Below are 20,096 nucleotides of genomic sequence, written 5' to 3' on the forward strand. Positions count from 1 at the left end.
TGTCTGTCCCCTTGGTTTCAGGTGACACCATGTGATCTAAATACATTTATCGATGGCTACTGTAGCATATCACTTATTAGTTAAGCTATTAAATCTCTGAAAGAAAAAAAAAGCCATGCTAATCAATACAGTAACTTTCAAGTTCAGTGGAAGGTATGATATATTTTTTATAAAATTAAGATTAAAAACAGATATGCGGATATACCAGAAATGCTAGAGCAGTTTAAACAAAAAGGTAATGTTAGAAGACTTTTGCATTGAAATTTACTGCAAAACTATTTGCTAGTTAAGACTTTTGACATACTAAGTTCCTGTTTCATTAACATTTTCTAAAGCTCTAAGCACTTAGGCTCATGCAGTCATGTAAAAGTCAAGCTACCTTTTTTGTGGCAGACTAATGCTTCAACACTGGCATGAAGTTTCCCAAGTTGCTGATCCAGATTCTCAAATTGCTCCTGTTTTTCTTCAAACCACTCACAAAAGAGGGAAAAGTCTAGCATTATAATTTAGATTACCAACAGCATTCCTTGTTTTAAAGAAGCAAATGATTCATTTATTGCTAGGATGGTCAATTGATACAGCTAAGAATCCAAGCCCATAAAGCAGATTACTATTCTATTTTCTATGTGCACAGCTTTAAAATACAATTGTTGAGCTTCATTAATTTGATTCATTCATTATTTAAGTTTAAAAAAATGAAGCCTTACTGCAACTGATTCATTCATCTTAATTGTCATTTTGTTGACAGCATCAGCAGCCTTGTTTACCATCCTCAATATTCCTGCTCCACTCAGAGCCTGTGTGTTAACCACTCTAGGTAGCTGGAAATTAATGACAAATAAGGGCAAACAGATTGGTAAAAGGCTGAAGGTTTAACTGGGTGCAAGGGGGATAAAAGGATAAACTATTTTCTTTACTCCTATGTGTTATAATTTAGTGAAATACAATTTCTCAGTTTTACTAATTTTACATTCTCAGAGGAAAACTTAACAATACAGACTATTTACTTTACTTCTACACCTTTATATTTAAATGGAACAAACAACCTACTTTTCAGAAGTTATGAACTAGCCGAAGGCCATAGCTAGTCAACTATATACTACCAAGAACAAACTGCCACTACAGAAACAGAAAAGCTTAGATTTATAATTACATACATAAATTCTGTAAACCACTTCATTATAATGCACGATTCACACTGTGTACAGTTCATAGAAAGTTGATGTCTTTTTGCTTTTAAATATAGGCCAGGTTTCAAAACCTACCTCATGAATATTGAGAGAACTGTGCATTTTGAGGTACTGCAAAAATCCTCATTAATTAGTTAACAAACTTGAAATTGATATTATTCTTTGTTAACATTAGTCTGAATATATCAGTCCATTTACCTTTCATATCGGATACTTTGTGTCAGCAGCACTGACGCTTTTATGTTATCTATCAATTATGCTTCTGTCAGTAATGAGGCCTCTGTGACTTATTAGCATAGCTAAGATACTGACAATGGCCAAAAGATAACCCACTATTACAGCAAATCAACTGTGTACATTTATAGATGTGTTTTTGGAGACATAATAGACAACCACAAAATATTTCATTTTGTGAAAGGGGCCAGATTGATAGTACTGGTGACTCAAGTCCTCAAAATGTCTAGTGTGGCCAGCAGCATGGCATGCTTGTTCACGTTATGTCAATAAACATCAAGCTTGACTCCTAGAGGCAAGAACTGCTTCCAAGCCAGTCTAATTCATTATTTTAATTAACTCTCAGTAGCACTGATTATGGACTTTTATTCTGTGTATGATGAGCTGCACACAGAACCGGAAAGACCAACTCACTTAGCAGAAGTCATTGAACAGCGGATAGCTTTTGGTCACTACTAACCTAAGATTTATCAAAGGCAGTGGGAGTAGGCTTTGTACACAATTACCTAAGTAGCCTTTTGTCACTCTGTCCCATGAACAGTACAATCCAATTTGATTTCATATTAATTTAGGAGATAAGGTCTCAATACAAAGAGTGCATTACTTGGTAGATTACCACATCTTGAAACAAATAAAGAATTTAAAAGACTAAATACCTCAGAACTTTCCAAGAATAGCCTTAAATCTGGTTCTTGCAACAAGGTAGGGTGTTTTACTGTTCTTTGTAGATACCTATGATTTTAAAAAGTTCAAATATTAGGTAACAAAATGGACTTTATGTGCCTGACGGCATTGGAAAGTATCCTTTACATAAAGAATGGGTACAATGCAGGCAGCATGTAACTTTTTTTATTATCTAATGGGGTTTGAACAGTTGTAGTCATCTCTAGAGACAAGTTGTTGGCAGTGGTTTCTAACCTAGTTTGTTTATATTAAATTGAAGGTGTCATAATGTGCCATAAATCTATGTTGCACAGTATTAAAATAATATACCCGTTATTTTCAACACCTCAGTGAAGGCTTCCTGTTCTAACAACTACCAATTTAAATGAACTATTTATTTGTTGGCTAGACAGCCGTCTACCTATATTAGTTTCAAAGGACTCATCCACCCAGAAGTTAAATTAGTGCAAGTCTTTCTTTTAGCAATTTTTTGCATTTCTGCTTGGCTCTAAAAACCATTGATTGTACAAATGAGTTGAAGATGGAAATTTCTACATTTCTAATTCACTAAAAACTGCTGCAAGTTTTTCTAAACTGTTTTTAATATTATATATTAACAGAAAGTGTCTGTCATTTAGAAGAATGCTTTACAGAAACTTAATACTTGAAAATACCATGAGAGCATGGGAAAGTATTCAATATTGCCAATTAAGATGCAATAACAAAACACCATTAGCAGCATTTGTATTTTTTGCAGAGCTTTAAGTTTGCTCAAGCCTCAGCTGTAAAATACCAAAACTGATCCATTACAGGCACAAATTGCTTGGAAACTGTCCCAGAAAGTTATATAGACTGGGACTTGACTGAAAGTTTGAGTACATCGATATTGTAAAGAGAATGTATTGTCTCTATCCTCCATTAGATATGGTCACCAGACCCTTATTTTTCTTCCTAAAGAAGCTAAGAGTTGCAGCAAAACTTTTTCATACATTAGATTGCTCAACCTACACTTGCTTGTTCTGATAGTCAACTGTAGGCACAGTTTGTGGAAATTGGGAGTGGGGCTGTGGCTGAGCCTTATATCTAATGGGTTACAACTGTGTAGGAGAGGTGACCAGTATTGAAGGTAATGAGACATGGAGTGCCCAGGTGTACTGACCAATCACAAAAGGGTACAGAGAGCACACAGGTGTAATGCATGTAAGATGAAGGGTATAAAAGGTTGTACTGAAGAACAATAAAGTCCTGATGCTTAGAACCATCTTTGGAGTCAATCGTACCTCCACCATGTCAGGGGTTGAGAGGAAGTGAGATTTTTTGGGATGCTGTGGTCAAACCAATAGGTGCTCAGATTTGAATACTGGCACCTGGTGTGGCCACTGAGGACATGGATACGCCTCTGAGAACACAGGGGGTTAAAAGCAGAGAACTCCCAGGAAAACCTTCTCTTGGTTCCGGTCAGTGAAAGGTTCAGACCTCCCCTGCCCAGCTGCTGCAGGCTGGGCGGGGGAGGGAAAGCCATGAAGCCGAGTGAGGTGAGCCAGGGTCCTGAAGATGGAAGGGTGGAGGAGCACCAAGAGACATGGCAGCCACTGCCCTCCCCCCCCCCCCCCCCCCCAGGAGAGAGATAGAGAGAGACGGTGTCTGTGCCTGTGCCACCTTGAAATTTGATAACATGAAGAGGAGAAGGAGGAGGGGGGGTGCGGTGAGAAGGTGCCCCGGCAGGGCAGCTGTGGGAGTTCTGGACAGGCAGAGCCTGAGATTTTTAACCCTTTTCTTGGATGATGGAAACCTTACAAATGCTGATCCTCCTGGAGTTGAATGAGAAGAGAGATAGAGATGAGATAAGAGGAAATGGGCCACGAGAGAAGTGGAGAAGAATCTTAGGTGGGAGGAGGTGGCCTTTGGCATGACTTTTCTTGTATAGCCATGGACAGAACCTTTTTTTTTTTTTCCTGTGACACAAAGACTGCATTTAGGGGGGAGGCAATGGCTTGGAGCCAAGGGAGTGCAGTGATGTTATGTGGAGGAGTGCGTGAACAGAGACAACGGGTGAGGAGGGTGGTGGTGGTGCCCTCCGTCTTCAGGGAAGAAGAAGATCTCTGTTCTTGAGACCCCTTGGCCCCAGGGCATGAAATTTGGGGGGGGGCAGGTGTCCCAAAAGTGAGAGACTGTGCGCTTTTTTGGACCTGGACAAAGCACCCTTAAAAGGAAAACCCTAGAAGCAGCTCTGGTCCATGCACAGTGGTGAGAGCACTGGGCATGGAAGGAAGATGTCACGATGGCAAATGATCTTCAGGCAGTGCCATGTGTGACATGGAAATACAAGAGGTCTCAACTGTGTTTCCAGGGGAAGCCTATGGCACAAGAGGGACTCCTCACTTGTTGATGAACTGAGAATTGATTATCTAAAGGGTGGTGATGGACTGAGAGAGTTGGTGATCTGAGGGATGGATGTATTGGAAATTTGGTGGGGGGAGGAGGAATGTTTTTGGAAGGTTTTTGTTGGAATAATAGCTAACCAGGAATTAGAAAAGTACAAGGCCGTGGCTCAATTGAGTCCCTGCAGCTGCAAAAACAATGTCCTTGAGCATAGCTGTGGTATGATAACAAGTAGTGAGAGAGACATGAGAAAAAGAAATGTACGTTCTAAAGAATGAGGAAGAGCTGATATTGTAGTATAACCAATAGACTGCTTAGCTTACAGAATATGCTTGAGCTTATTACTTGTAAATAAATGTCTGGTGCTCTAATTAATAAATGAAGCTGGCTGATTCTCATATTGACCGTCCCAAATTTCCCTGCGCCGTGACAGGTTTTCATTCTTTCTGTGTGTTTCTTTTTACGTATAGTTGTAGGTTAATAAAGTTTTCTCTTCTTTATTCCTAAGTTGGAGCCTGCTTTGCTCTATTCCTGGTTACATCTTACAGCAGACACCAGGGAGAATGTATTTTTCATGGGGGCACTGGCATTGTGCCAGCGTCAAACTGTTACACACAATAATCTGCTGACCCTGATATGATTCCAAGGTAATTTGGGTAGACGACTGTGGACCCAAGAGCGGTAAGATGATGGGGCCCAGCAGAACTGAACCAGGCAAGAGCCTGAGGAACTGAGCAGGTGACTTTCAAACAAGCACACCACCCCCAGGTGAGCAGCTGGGATCTTAGGAATGGGGGCTCAGATATCAGCAGAGGAAAAGTCCATCTTGGACATCCTGCTGTGAATTCTACAGAGGAAAGGTAAAAAGTGTAAGGAACGGGTGCTACCATTTTGTTTGTTTGGTTTGGATGAAACAGCATGACTATGAATGCACAGACTGCTTTCTTTTTTGAAACATGGGAAGAAGCAGGGCATGCACTGTGGGACGCAGCTACACTGGGGGACGAGACAGCTGCAGGGTTGCTTACAATGTGATGTGTAGTTTGGGATACCTTGTTACAAATACAGGCCAAGAGAGAAATGGTAGTCACCGCCATCGGTCCCCCAGCTCCGCTCGCAGTTGCCGCTTCAGCAGCTGACCCCCCTGCTGCAGCCATGTCCCCTTTGTCTCCCCCTCCCTCCATGACTGCTCCTTCTGTGAACAGTCCTATCCTGATTGTATTGCCTGAGAATTTCCCTCTTCTCCCAGACACTGATGATGAAATTCCAAGATCTTGGGAAGCAGCACTGGTCTAGCCTGGCCATGACAGAACCACTGTGACCCCACCGCCCACATGAGCGTGGAGGCCCACAGAGGTTTGGGGTGGCGGCCAGGAGCCTGCGCGGGTTGCTGAGAAAGGGCTGCCAGCTGCTGCAGCTCCCCTTGGCAAACAACCACCTCTGCCACTACATGGGAAGTATGGAGATAACCAGAAGCTGCTTCCGAGCGCTGCTGCCGCAGACAGAGCTGGGGCTGCTGAGCCCTGGGGAGAATTGGTAGGGCTGTATCAGCAACACTGAATGACTCCTGTCTGTCCTCTGCAGCCATCAGGACACTGTAGCAGAGGCTGCGTGGAGGCTGCAGATGGGCAGGCACACTCCCCACAGGCAAAAGCTGATGGTGCATCCTGTTCGCAACCAGAGCATGTTTTGATCGATTCATTTGAGTCAACAGAGTTAAAGGAAGTAAGATGTCTGCCAATCACCCCTCTGCTTCAAGAAATACTTGTACCAGAACCAGTGACAGTTCTGGTAAGAAGGGCAGATCCAAAAAGATTTTAGCAAAAATTCTATGAACAAGCAAAGGAGATGGGGGAACTAGACTTGGCAAATCAGATTCTAGCATGTCCCATGATCTGAAATAATAGTGACAGCCCAGATGAGTGGGAACATTTTCACTGGAGTGTGATCAAAGACTTAAGAAACACGATGATGCAGCATGGTTTTACTTCTCATTTTTCTCAGTCTATGGTGCAAGGGATCTTTACTACTGAGTTAACCCCCTTCAGTTGTCGGCAGATAGCTCCGATTTGCTTGTCCTCAACTCAGATGTTGATTTTTGAGGCACGGTGGAGATGGTTAGTGAATGAGGTCATCTTAAGTAATGTAAAACGCTCTCAGGATGACCCTTGCTTTGGAAAGGGTCCGCCCCAGCTCATGGGAGACCCTCCAAATAACACCCCACAGCTCCAAGCCAGGCTGCACCCCTTAGTGCTAGAGGAAGGAGAAGATCTTGCATTTTTTGCTATGCAGCATGTGCCGGATATGGGGGCTCCTTGTCAGTCATGGGCAACTATTAAACAGAAGCCTAGTGAGCCATATATCACGTTTATAGATTGCCTTAGGGAGGTGATTGAGAAACAAATTGATAATGTAGCAGCCCAAGAGGCTTTGCTTTTACAACTGGCTAAAGATAATGCTAATACAGAGTGTAAGCAAGCCTTATTGCCACTGCAGAATCCTATGCTAGTAGATATGATTGAGGCTTGCAGCAAAGTTGGGACAACACAATATCAAAAGGAGCAGGTTACAAAACAGGTTACTGCAGCTGTGCAAATCTCCAGAAGTTGTTTTCAATGCGGTCAAAGAGGGCATTTCAAGAGAAATTGCTCCAATCAGCCTGGTGGTTTTTCGGTGCCAGGGAACAGCAGGCAACGCCCTGTCGGACTGTGTGTACACTGCAGCTGACCGGGACACTATGCCAAACAGTGCTATTCTAAGTTTGATAGCAAAGTACGAGCATTGCCACCCAGAGGGCCGCCGGGGGCTGGGAATAGGTCCAGATACCCTTTCCAGGCTTATGCGGCACACTCAGTGCCAGAACCAGGGGTAGTGCCGGAGTGGATGTGATCACACCTGCCTAAGTCACCATAGGCAAGACCAAGGCACATGAAATATCGATGGATGCTTTTGGACCTTTGGGATACAGGGTAAGTACATTACTGGTTATTGATGTGGACTATCTTGGGCAGATTAGTGCCATGGTGTGAGTGCTCGTATTGTTCAATTGCTTTACATATGTCTATGTCTATATAGATACATAATTTAGCAGGTGAATAATATAAGGAAGGAAATGAGCCACAGGATATTCCTATTTTCTTTTTCACTACATTATTTTTCAAAAATGTTTAACTACAAAAGGTAGTTTGCACTCGTGCACTGATCCAAAGCATCTTGAATAAACCCTAGACCTCAGTTAAAGGTGAGAGGACTCAGGAATTTCAGAGTCACTATAATGCATTTGTAAAAATATGATGTTGGCAAGAGGTGCAGTTAGATTAGTTGGTCTCTTAAAAATGGACAGAAATAGGTCATTGGAGGCAGTAGGAAAACGGGGAAAAGTATGAAGGATACTAAGAAAGCTGTGATGTCTCAATATGAAGTTCCTCTAGCAGATACATTTTGCAATGCAAGTACCTAGTGCCGAATCTCTTGAAAGAGAAGCTGGAGGTTTCAGATCTACCAGCACCCCCAAGGTCTTTGGACCTAAATGGTTACTGACTCTAGATCTAATAGGAAGTGTTGTTTACACATATGAGGTTTTCCCCCCTCCCCGCCCCCCGCAAGTGACTTGCTGGTAGACCTGACACTGGAGCTGATGTCACTATTATTTCAAAGACACAATGACCTTTTACTTGGCCCACAGTAATTTCTGCAGCAGTGGCAGGAGTTGGGGCAACAACTGACAGTTGCCAAGGTCCAGTACCTGTGAGTCTTGTTAATCCTGATGGGCAGGTAGCTACAATCTGCCCTTATATAATCTCAGTACCTTTAGATTTGAAGGGATGTGATTGTTTGACTCCATGGTACAGCAACACACTCCCTGGAAGTCTTTGGGAATGGAAATCTTAGACCAAACTGTTGAACTGCAGATGGTGACTATTCTGCATTTTATACAAACATTGACCTACTTGCAAAAATTGCTAAGTGCAATTAATTGGATCAGGCCACTGTTGGAATTATTGAATGTGCTGTTGGCACCACTTTTTGATGTAATAAAGGTGATCCCTCCTTGTTATCGTCCAAGAGCTTATCCCCAGGAGAGCTTGATGCATTAGGACGGGTAGAAATAGTAATGCAAGGGAGACAGCAGAAACATGTGGATGATGGGAACATATAGACTCTATCTTATTCTTGCATGTTACTTTATGAAGCTGTATAGTTATTGATGCAATTAAAGTTGTATAGCTATTGACAGAATTGTATAGCTGTTGTATTTGTTACTATCCTGATATATGGCCTTTAGCTTATTCTTGTGTGTTGTTTTATAAAGTTGTACAGCTATTGACCTTGTCAATATTCTGTAGGTATAGGTATAGGGATTTTGATAGGGTGCGGGAGAACATTACCAACTATGAGGGAGAAGAAAGGGACTTTGAATGCCTGTTGGAGGCTTTTAGGACTAAAGATGACAGGATAAAAGAGTTAGAAGAACTAAACAAAAAATAAAATCTACTATTTGAAATCTAGAAAGTAAAACAGTAGCTCTGCAAGGGAAATATACCAGCATAGACAGAAAACTAAAAGATGACATTAGAAGGACAAGGCCAGACTCAGTTTGAACAAGATCAAGTGCTTGAAGCCAAATCGGAGGAGATCAACAGATTAATTTTGGAACTGGCAGCATGGAAGCCGAAATATTGAGAGCTGAATACTCAGTACAATGTGTTTATTTGCTAGTAAAACCTATGTGTTGTACTTCAACATGTCTTTCTACCTATTAGCCACAAGTGAAAGATGTGAAATATGTCATAATGTCAATTTACCTAAACATGTCTTTCTAGGGATGTTGCAATTTTATAATTAAAGAAGAATGGGGGAGTTGTAGGGGGACAGATAGCGATAGTGCTGAAGGCAGTCTTGCCCCTGATAAATTGCAGCTGTGCCAATTACCAAAGAGTGGGAACAGTCTTGCCCTCACAGCTATGGATGGATGTTATGAAAACAAGTACAAAACTAAACAAGGGGAAGCGTTGAAAAGAACAAGACAAGAGGGAGAGAAGCAGCAAGCAGAGACATTGCTTCAGCAGACAGAAGAACTGAAATTACAGCAGACAAAAGCAACAAAAACTGAAAAAGGAACAAGAGAATTTACTATAGCAGCAGTGGGAGTGAGAGACAGAGTAGATCTATTATTCAATACAATGTGTATATTTGCTGGTGAAACATATGTGTTGTGATAGTGAATTGCAGCTATTAATCTTTGTTAATAGTCCGTAGGCATAGGTATGAAAACTGATTCCATAGTCATAAGTATGAAGACTTTGATGGTGCTTGTTAATATCCCATAAGTAAAAAACTTTGATATGTATGTTGGTTTGGGGAAGGAATTAAGGTCAGTACACCAATGCAGTCCAGAATTAGTGGAGCCTATACAAAAGATACTTGTACCATGCTTGTACAATTCCTTCTGCAAGGGCCCTGTAGAAGGATGGTAAACACAGCATTTATTTAAAAGAAAAGAAAGGGGGAATTGTAGGCACAGTTTGTGGAAATTGGGAGTGGGGCTATGGCTGAGCCTCATATCTAATGGGTTACAACTGTATAGGACAGGTGACCAGTATTGAAGGTAATGAGACATGGAGTGCCCAGGTGTACTGACCAATCACAAAAGGGTACAGAGGGCACACAGGTGTAATGCATGTAAGATGAAGGGTATAAAAGGTTGTAGTGAAGAAAAATAAAGCCCTGATGCTTAGAACTGGCTTCGGTGTCAATCATACCTTCACCGTCAGTCATTAACAAGTACTATCTGACATGGCAAATTGTTTTTTCTTTTGAACTTTGCTACTAGAGAATAGCACTTACTGCAAGAGTGATAACTAGCATTTTCAGCGGAGACAACTACAGGTATGCTTGAAGACACCTGTCAGGCTTGCAATACTTAAGTTCACTATTCTAAGCCATAACCATCAATGAATTTTAAAAAAAGGCAAATTGCTTTTCTGCCCACTTTTCCCATGATATCAAAAGGGTTAATTAAATTTTTACTGTTTCTGTGAAACTTTAAGCAGAGAAACAAGGCATGCAAAAGCTGCTATCAGCAAGAACCTTTGGAAGATAACAAGAAATCTGGCTCAAGAATACCATGACAGACAAAACAAAGGACTGAATCTCTGGGAACTTGGGATGGGATTTATGGTAATGGGTAAATTGTAATATGTATGTAGTGATTGTATATAAGCAACACACTTGTAGAATCATGTGTCCACATGGGGTTAGAATGTCCTTCGTGAACCTCAGGCCTGAATAGATGATGCTCTCTTTTGATGCCAAACTGATTTTTGCCTTTTTGCTTTGATATATTCTTTATATATTCTTCATATATATTTGTAGCTCTGTTGCCAATTATTGTATAACTACAGAGATTGATACCTAGCATTTCACCAACTCTGTTAGACAGAAAGACAAAACACGTTCTTAAAGGCGCCAATCTCAATCTTGCTTCCTCCGAGAACCAAGGTTAAACCAGCTTCTCGAGACACTTTCCCATAAACAAAGTTTTGTTAGTATCTAAAGGGGATGTACAGAAGAGGGTTGAACCAAGGGAGGAATTACCTCATCACCTGTGTCTCTAATTGGGGATTCTTGCCAGTTATGCTAATTTGATAAACTCAGAAAATTGTGCCCACTTTATATCATGGGCCGTACCTTCGGTGCATTTTAAGTGTGTATCTCAGCATGTTGTGCACCAGAAAGGATTCTTTAGAAAGGTAACCACATTTTATCACCTAACTGTGTCTGACTCATGAATTTAGGACCAGAAAAAGGCATCACTAACACAACTTCCGTGTTGGAGACTTTTATTCTGATATTTCAAACAATTGGCAGTGGGAAGAGCTATCACCCCATGCATCCAGCAGAATAAAAAATTCCTGCTTCTTAATGCTACATTGGTGTTAAGGAGTTTTTTATTTTATAGAATTTTTGGTAACAGTTTTGGACACCCAGGTGAAATGTACTCCTGAATTTCAAGGGATCTGAGCCGTCACCAAGGGATTCTCAGGGAGAACCTTTGATCCCCCCCGCCCGGTAAGAAGGAAATCAGAGCAAGACCCCTGGTAAGATAAAGGCATTCTTTACTTTAAAGGTGTTAACTGTTAACCTGCCTGTAAGGTGCAGCAAAAGCTATGCAGGGTTCAGTTTAAAGGTACCTAAGGTGGGAACAGGGAAGGGTTAGAGTGCCTTTTAGGAGCTCCTAAATGGTAATTGGTTATAATGTGAAACAAAACCTCAAAAGAGGCATCACAGGTGTCACCACGGGAATGTATCTTGAAACATCAGAGACAAATTGAGGGTGATCCCCTTACACGAGAAAAACTAAAAAATATTGTACTCAGTGGTATTTCATCTAGTAAGCTTCATCTATACAGTCTGCAGCTTCTCTAGAATGAGGGCTGAGATTTCTAGACGAGCTGATGAGACCCCTGACCCAGAAGCAGACCCAGGTGTGGAAAATCCTGAGTGGTGTAGAGAATGAGAGAGAATGGGTCAAACCCTGAAATAATTCTCTGATCCCCCAGCCTGGGAATTTTCACGTAAACAAATTCAGAACCAAAATCAGGTGAGGAAATATCTGGAAGAGAACTGCCATAATGACTCTAAAGAGAAAAAATTCATTGCAATAAGCTGAGCCCTGGCATATGCTTAGCACACGCTACTAAATACTGTAGGGCAACAGATAGAGGAAGGGGGGCAGGGGGATAAATCAGCAGCTACCCCAGTCACTCAGGCTACAGCCAACACCCCAGCTACTCAGGCTGTAGCTAAACCAGACAGTGAGCCTCAAACAATGGTTGTTGCTCCTACCACGAGAGGTGAAAAACATGCAACCAAAACCGATCAGCCAGTAGATGATGTACCAGGGGAAGGACCCTCAAAGCCAATTAATTACTGACATAAAATCACAAGTCACAATTGAGTCCTTTTCCCTGAAGGACCTTCATGACCTAAGAAAAGATTGCACTCGATGACCTGATGAATCTATAATTAGTTAGTTAATCTGTGTTTAAGATGCTGCAGGCAAGGCTACAATTCTGGGCAGCACTGAAGCGAGGCATTTGGGATCCCTGTCATATGACCCAATTATCGACCAAAGAATTATGAGGGGGGCTAACCCTCACAGTCTCTAGGCATGGGTCCTGGGAAGTGTGGCACAAAGATATCTATGTTCAGATGACCTCTATATGCAGCAAACCCAGTAAAAAACCATAGAACAAAGGACTCAATGCTTGAAAGAAATGGCAGTGGCAGAGATTGTTTTCTCAGATTACCTAAACACTGTAAATCCGGACTTAGTACCATGTACATCCATGACGTAGCGAAAACTTTTACAACTTTGGCCGCAAGAATATGCTTCTGCTTTAGCAATAATGAAGCGGGATGACAGGGAAGAGACCGTGCTTGATATGACAAAGCTCTGAGCATATGCAGATGCTGTGCATGGCCCAACACATGCCAGAATCACAGCAGTGGAAACACCTCTGCAGAAATTATAAGATAGAAGAGAATCACAAGAAACTCAGAGAAGAGATTAGAGAAGAGAGGAAAGAGGGCTTTCTCCAAATCTCAGCAGTACAAATCAGAAGTTCTAGACCAAACGCAAACATCCCCCAGATAGGGAGAGAAGGTACACCCCATGAGCTGAGCTGTGGTTCTTCCTGCATGGTTGTGGAGAAAACATGAGGAGGTGGGATGGAAAATCTAGTGCTGCTCTGGCACAACAGGTGCTTGAATTGAAGGACAGCAAGACTCAGAGAGGAAGTTCCACGAAAAGGAAAGCAGCTCCAGTAGCCTGTAGCTGAACTGCCAGGTATGATGATGATGACATGTCCAATCCCCTTGAAGGAACCTCCAAGACGTACACCCAGAGAAAGAAGGATAACCAGGCTTAGAGAGGCCCTGCCTCTAGCCAGGTGAGGCCTAGGGAAAACCATGTCTTTTGGACTGTGTGGATTTGTTGGCCTGGCACAGCAGAACCACAAGAATATGAGGCCTTGGTCGACACTGGTGCGCAGTGCACATTTAATCCCATTGAGACATGTGGGGAAAGAATCTGTTTCTATTGCTGGCGTGACAAGAAGATCACACGATTTCACTTTGGTGGAAGCTGATGTGAGCCTAACTAGAAATGAGTGGAAGAAACAACCTATTGTGACTGGCCCAGAGACTCCATGCATTTTGGCCATAGACTTCCTTTAAAAGACCCAAAAGGACTTAAGTGGATGTTTGGAATAGCAGCTGTAGTGAAAGAGGGCGCCCAGTAATTGAACATCTTGCCTGGACTATCAGAGAAGCCATCTACAGTAAGACTCTTAAAAGTAAAAAAGCAACGAGTACCAATTGCCACCTCAACAATGCATTGCTGACAGGACAGAACAATTCAAGATGCTGTGATCCCCATCCAGAAAATTATCCCTGAGCTAGAAAGCCAAAAAGTAGTCAGCAAAACCCACTCACCCTTCAACAGCCCCATTTGGCCTGTGCGTAAATCTGAAGGAGAATAGAGATTGACTGTGGACTATTGTGCCTTGAATGAAGTGACTCCACTGCTGAGCGCTGCTGTGCCAAACATGTTAGAGCTCCAACACAAGCTAGAGTCTAAGGCAGCAAAGTAGTATGCCACTATTAACATTGCCAATGTATTTTTCTCCATTACTTTAGCAACAAAATACAAGTGTCACTTTGCCTTCACTTAGAGGGGAGTGCAGTACATCTAGAACCAATAACCCAGCAATGGAAGCACAATCCTACCATCTGCTATAGAGTGATCCAAACTGCACTAGAAAAAAGTGAAGCTCCAAAACATCTGCAGTACATAGATGACATCGTGTGTGGGAGCACAAGAACAGAGGTGTTTGAGAAAGGAAAGAAAATCATCCAGGTTCTCCTGAAAGCCAGTTTTGCCATCAAAAAGAACAAAGTTTAGGGACATGCTCAAGAGATCCAGTTGCTGAAAATAAAGTGGCAAGACAGCGTCAGATTCCCACCAATGTCATCAACAAGATCACAGCAATGTCTCCACCAACCAACAAGAAAGAAACACAAATTTCCTAGGCACCGTAGGCTTTTAAAAAATGCATATTCCTGAGTACAGCCAGATTGTGAGCCCTCTCTACCCAATCACCCACAGGAAAAACAGTTTCCAGTGGGGCCCTGAACAGCAACAAACCTTTGCCCAGATTAAGCAAGAGATCACTCATGGAGTAGCCCTTAGCCCAGTCAGGACAGGACCAGATGTAAAGAACGTGGTCTGCTCTACAGCCAAAACCCATATTCTGTCCTAAAGCCTTTAGCAGAAGGTACCTAGTGAGACTCAAGGTCCACCTACAATTTTAGAGTCAAAGCTACAAAAAGTCTGAAGCCAACTACACTCCAACAGAGAAGGAAATTTTAGCAGCCTATGAAGGAGTCCAGGCCACCTCAGAAGTAATAAGCACTAAAGCACAACTCCTGGCACCCCAACCACCAGTGCTAGAGTAGATGTTCAAAGCAAAGGTTCCCTCTACCCACCATACCACCAATACCACATAAGGCAAGTAGATTAACCTCATCACACAGCGTGCCCATATTAGAAAACTGAATCTCCCTGGGATTTTAGAGATAATTACAAATTAGCCTGAAAGTGAAAACTTTAGTCTCACTGATGGAGAGAAACAAGAAGTGGCATGGGCTGAAGAAACACCACCATACAACCAACTGCCAACAGAAGAAACACATTATACTCTTTTTACTAATAGTTCTTATTGCATTGTAAGAATAAAACAAAAGTAGAAAGCAACCATATTGAGCCCCACACAACAAATTGCAGAAGATACTAAAAAAGAAAGTAAATCAAGTCAACTTGCTGAACTCAAAGCTGTTCAACTAGCCCTAGACATTGCTAAAAGAGAGAGGTAGCCAAAGCTCTATCTCTACACTGATTGATAGATAGTAGCCAATACTCTATGGGGATGGCTGGAGAAATCTAAAAAGTCTAATTAGCAACGTAAGAGAAAACCAATTTAGACTGCTGAAGAGTAAAAAGACATTGCTACCAGGATAAAGAAACTAACTGTGAAAGTCTGCCATGTAAATGCCCATGTCCCCAAGAGTAGAGCTAATGAAGAGCACCAAAACAATCAGCAGGTAGATCAAGCTGCAAAGATAGAGGTGTCAAAGACAGACTTAGATTAGCAACACAAGAGAGTTGTTCCTAGCTAGATAGACTCATGATGCCTCAAGTCATCAAAGTAAAGATGCCACCTATAAGTAGGCATGAGACTGAGGAGTAGATCTAATCATGAACAATATTTGTCAAGTTATCCATGACTGAAATGTGTGCTCCCATCAAGCAGACCAGGCAGTTAAAAACCCTATAGTATAGTGGGCGATGGTCCAAATATAAGTATGGGGAGGCCTAGCAGATCGATTATATCACACTGCCTCAAACCCACCAAGGCAAGCACTGTGTGCTCACAATAGTAGAAGCCACCACTGGATGGCTAGAGACCTACCCTATGCCTCATGCTACAGCCTGTAACACCATCCTAAGCCTTGAAAAGCAAGTCCTGTGGAGACATGGTACCCCTGAGAGGATTGAATCAAACAATGAGACATTTCAGAAACAGCCTTATCAACACCTGAGCTAAAGAACACAGCATTAAGTGGGTGTACCATATCCCCTACCATGCACCAGCTGCAAGCAAAGTGGAGAGGTACAATGGACTGTTAAAAACCACCTTAAAAGCAGTAGAGAGATCTTTCAAAAATTAAAAGCAACATCTAGCAAAGGCCACTTAGTTAACACCTGAAGTTCCACCAACCAAGCAGACCCTACCCAATCTGAGCAGCTGCATACAGTAGACAAAGTCCCAGTAGTACTGTTTTGCGTAGAAAAGAAGAAACCTCACAACTTTATAAAAGTTGTAAAGCCCGGTATGCTTTTATTACGACACGCGCAAGCCTCCCCAAAAGGCATGCATACCCCTGAAGAACTCAGGTCTCCTTTTATCCCCCTTCCAAATGCATATAGTTTCATAATAGGTTCATACATATTCATTCCGCGTGACATTTATCGCCAGTTCTCCTTTATCAAAGGAATTCTTAGGTCGGGGGCAAATTGACCTTGTGGTCATTTCTGTTTTTCTTTCTCTGTCGTCTTGCTGTCTCCGGCATCTGACTTTTCCTTCAGCTTTGGCCTCACAGACTTTTCACCTCTCTTAGAAGCTTCACCTAATTCAGAATGGATCTCTACTCTGTCTCATTCCCCCCTTTCCTAGGAAATAAGTAAATTCTTTTACTTAATGAAAACTCTCATGACAATAAGTCTTTTAATGCTCCACCATGTACATTTGATAAATAGGTTAATACAGCTATTTGTTGGTGTATTCTCCAGTCCCAAATTAACAATATAATAGATAATCCTAAACTTATCCCAACTAATATTAGTAAAACTACAATGAGGTGGCACAACTTATTAAAGATTCCATTTGCAGTTGGTGACCACCCAAAGATCACATCCCACCAGTGATGATCCATATTTTGTTTTATTCTTTGTAGAACTCTGATTATCTCCTTTGTATCATGTTGGACAGTAATTAAGGTTTTCTTTCCACTTTCTTGGATTTCCTTTAAGATCTCCAATAGGCCTTGGTGCTTAATTAATTGTTTTACTAATGTAGGGTTCATCCCAATAGGAGTAGGTGGTAGTCTGTGATAGATCGTGTAATTAGCTTTAATCAGCTGGTGGGATGTCGCTGGGGCCAAGTACGAAAAATCACACCCGATAATCTTAACAAAATGACAAATACAGAAATTAGAATGATTTCTACTAGACAGAATAAAACCATTGCTATCAATTTTTACAGCAGCACAGGAGCACAGGCAGCTCTCAGACATATACACCCTTTTCCAGTATATACGAGCACAGTTTTCTGGTCAGTGACTGGATCAATTTCAAAGTGACAAATACATTGTTCAGTGTCGAAACACACATCCCGAGCATTAATAGTATTGCTTTCACAAATGAGTCCCATCTGTTCCCTAGTAATGCAGGATTCTAAGTTTACTGTCTGCCGCTTTCCATTCATCTTTCGTGCCCACACTCTATGTTCTGAAGGACAGAGTATTGTTTTTTCATGGTTTAATCCTGGGGACACGATGGGATGGATAACATAAACAGTGGCATTATGTATGGTAAGCACAAAGGCAGTGGCCACATTAGAAACAGGATCATAGGTGAAATTCAACATAGTCCACCAGGATTGAAACTTCCTTTCAAAATCAATTGCATTATCCCACACAATTTTCTGAATTTCAGCTGGAAAATTACCTTCACCCCCTTCCCGTATGATCAGAGCTGCTGTTGCTTGCATCTATAACTGTGCTTGTATACAACTGAAAGCTAAACACACATTATCTTGAACTGTACTAAGTGCTTCTACTATTAACTTGTGGTCTTGGTCCCTGGCCTTTTCATACTTCCTTACTTTGGCAGTACTTTTGAAATCTGTCACTGGCTAGTTCCTAATGCCAATAGAGATTACTATAAAGGCTGCTTCAATTTTGTTAGGCTACCTGCTGCAGTGGCCAGTTTATTCACACGTATTTCTGAATCAATTCTATTTAAAACTCCTAATCTTGTCCCTAATCTGCCAGTTAGATGTTTGTTATGGGGAACAGGAACTGCTTTCTGTCCATGACCATCCCTCCCTGCCAGAGGGATGTGCTGGGCTCACACTGCAAATTCAGACACACTTCACAAGTGTATCTGACAGAGGTTTAGGTCATACTTGAAGCAGATGTTTGCTCTGAAATGCAGAGACCTCAGGGAATCTAACCTCTCCTTCCCCCTCCAAAGCACCAGATTTCCCAGATGTGTGGCAAGCAGGAATGTCTCTCCTGGTCTACAAAACTTCACCCACCTTGCCCCTAGCTAAGATCAAGCTGTGGACTGTGTTCAGGGCAGGTCCAAGCCTCAAGTAAATGATGAAGGGGAAATCTGAGATAAGAGGTCGCAGACTTCCTGGTGTTCATATACACCAGGGGAGGTTCAGACACTAATTACATCTGGTCTCCCATAAGCCGTCCTATTGATGACCCAGCACTTACCTTTGATTTCTTCTCCTCTGATTCCTTGAAGTGTCCACAGTTCCTGTTCCTGCCATTCTTGCTCCTCATATACCTGATTCTCGTGGATTACTACAGTAGATACGTTTAAATCTTGTATCTCAGAAGGTTTTCTCATGGATCTAGTATACTGATTAAACGCCTGGGACCAAGGCCACTCAGCATTGCTTTGGATAGAGGTACTCTCTAGTTCTAAAACTTCAAGGTTTGGCATATGGCGTCCCTGCCTTAAAGTCTGCTGCTCCGCACTCACTTCTTACCCAAGGTAGATTACCTTCTGTTTCACTACCTGTGCCTTTTTCTTTGAGACTCTGCATCCTTGGAGTCCTAGGAAATTCAAAAGGCTTACCGTCCAGGCTTCTCTTGCTTCCCTTGTCCAAGTGGCTACTACAAGATCGTCCACGTACTGCAACAGCCTCCTTTCCTCTTGTGGAGCTTCCCGGGACTCTGGGTCTTTGTAAGTTGTTCTCCAATCGGAGTGGGGAATTTTGAAGGCTTCAGGCACATGGACTATGTGAGCTGTGTTTGAATGCAAAAATTTTCTGGCTGGCTTCGTGGATAGGGAGGCAAAAGAAGGCATCTCTTAGGCTTAAAACAATGAACCAGGTTAGCTCAGGTGCAAAACAAGTTAGTAAAGTATATGGATTTGCTACCATAGGGTATAAATTCTGTGTCATCTTATTGACAGCCCTTAATCCAGTACTATCAGTTATTGGGCTGATTCCTTCCTTATCTTACTTTTGAGGGTGCTACTCAACTCTCACTGGTTATGTTCTTTCCTTAAGCTTGATTACCATGGGGGGCATCTTTCATTCTCCCTGGTACAGCAGAGGCCCATACCCTTGAAAACACTTATTTACTTATTCTAATATCTCCTTACTAATGTCTTTTATTTCAGCGTCTGTTAATGTTAAGTCTAACCTCTTTATATCATTTGCCTCCAGAGTAACCTTTCTCATTTGAGAATGTTTAGCAAATTGAGCGAATTTTACAAAAGCTTTTAGGTACACATAGTACACATGTTACTTTAAAGGTTTGCAAAAGTATGCCTTCTCAGACTGGCCAGTTGTTCAGTTGTTCCCCACACTACAACATAAACATTCTCCATAGGTACTAAAGCTTTATTTAAAACTGAATATATGACCCTTGTATCGACTAAAATTCTTCCCTTTTGGGGAGGTCATCTTTATCCTCCCTTCCTTACCTTGGGACCTTAACAAATCATATGTACTCATTGTGCGAACTGTGATTGCTTTGCATTTCAGCATGATAATCTTTGTTTGACTTCATACATTGCTATCTTACGCTGTATGCTGAGCAAAACGTTTGATTTACATTCTCTTTGCCTTGTTCTCCTTTTCAAGGGCCAAGACCAGAGGGCGGTCTGATCTCAGTCTCTTTGCCATTCTGGGTGATTTCTTAAAACAAAAAGACATATCAGCATACAAAAACCCAACCCCGTTTATCTTCCTATTTTAA

At 41.9% G+C, this 20,096-nt stretch overlaps 1 pseudogene; it reads right to left on the reverse strand.

Annotated features, from left to right (window-relative positions):
• Positions 1-20,096, reverse strand: part of LOC131095419 (sorting nexin-2-like) — a 201,180-nt pseudogene that overhangs the window by 60,683 nt on the left and 120,401 nt on the right.

The sequence above is a fragment of the Melospiza georgiana genome, chromosome W (genome assembly GCF_028018845.1).
Source record: "Melospiza georgiana isolate bMelGeo1 chromosome W, bMelGeo1.pri, whole genome shotgun sequence".
Lineage (NCBI taxonomy): Eukaryota > Metazoa > Chordata > Aves > Passeriformes > Passerellidae > Melospiza > Melospiza georgiana.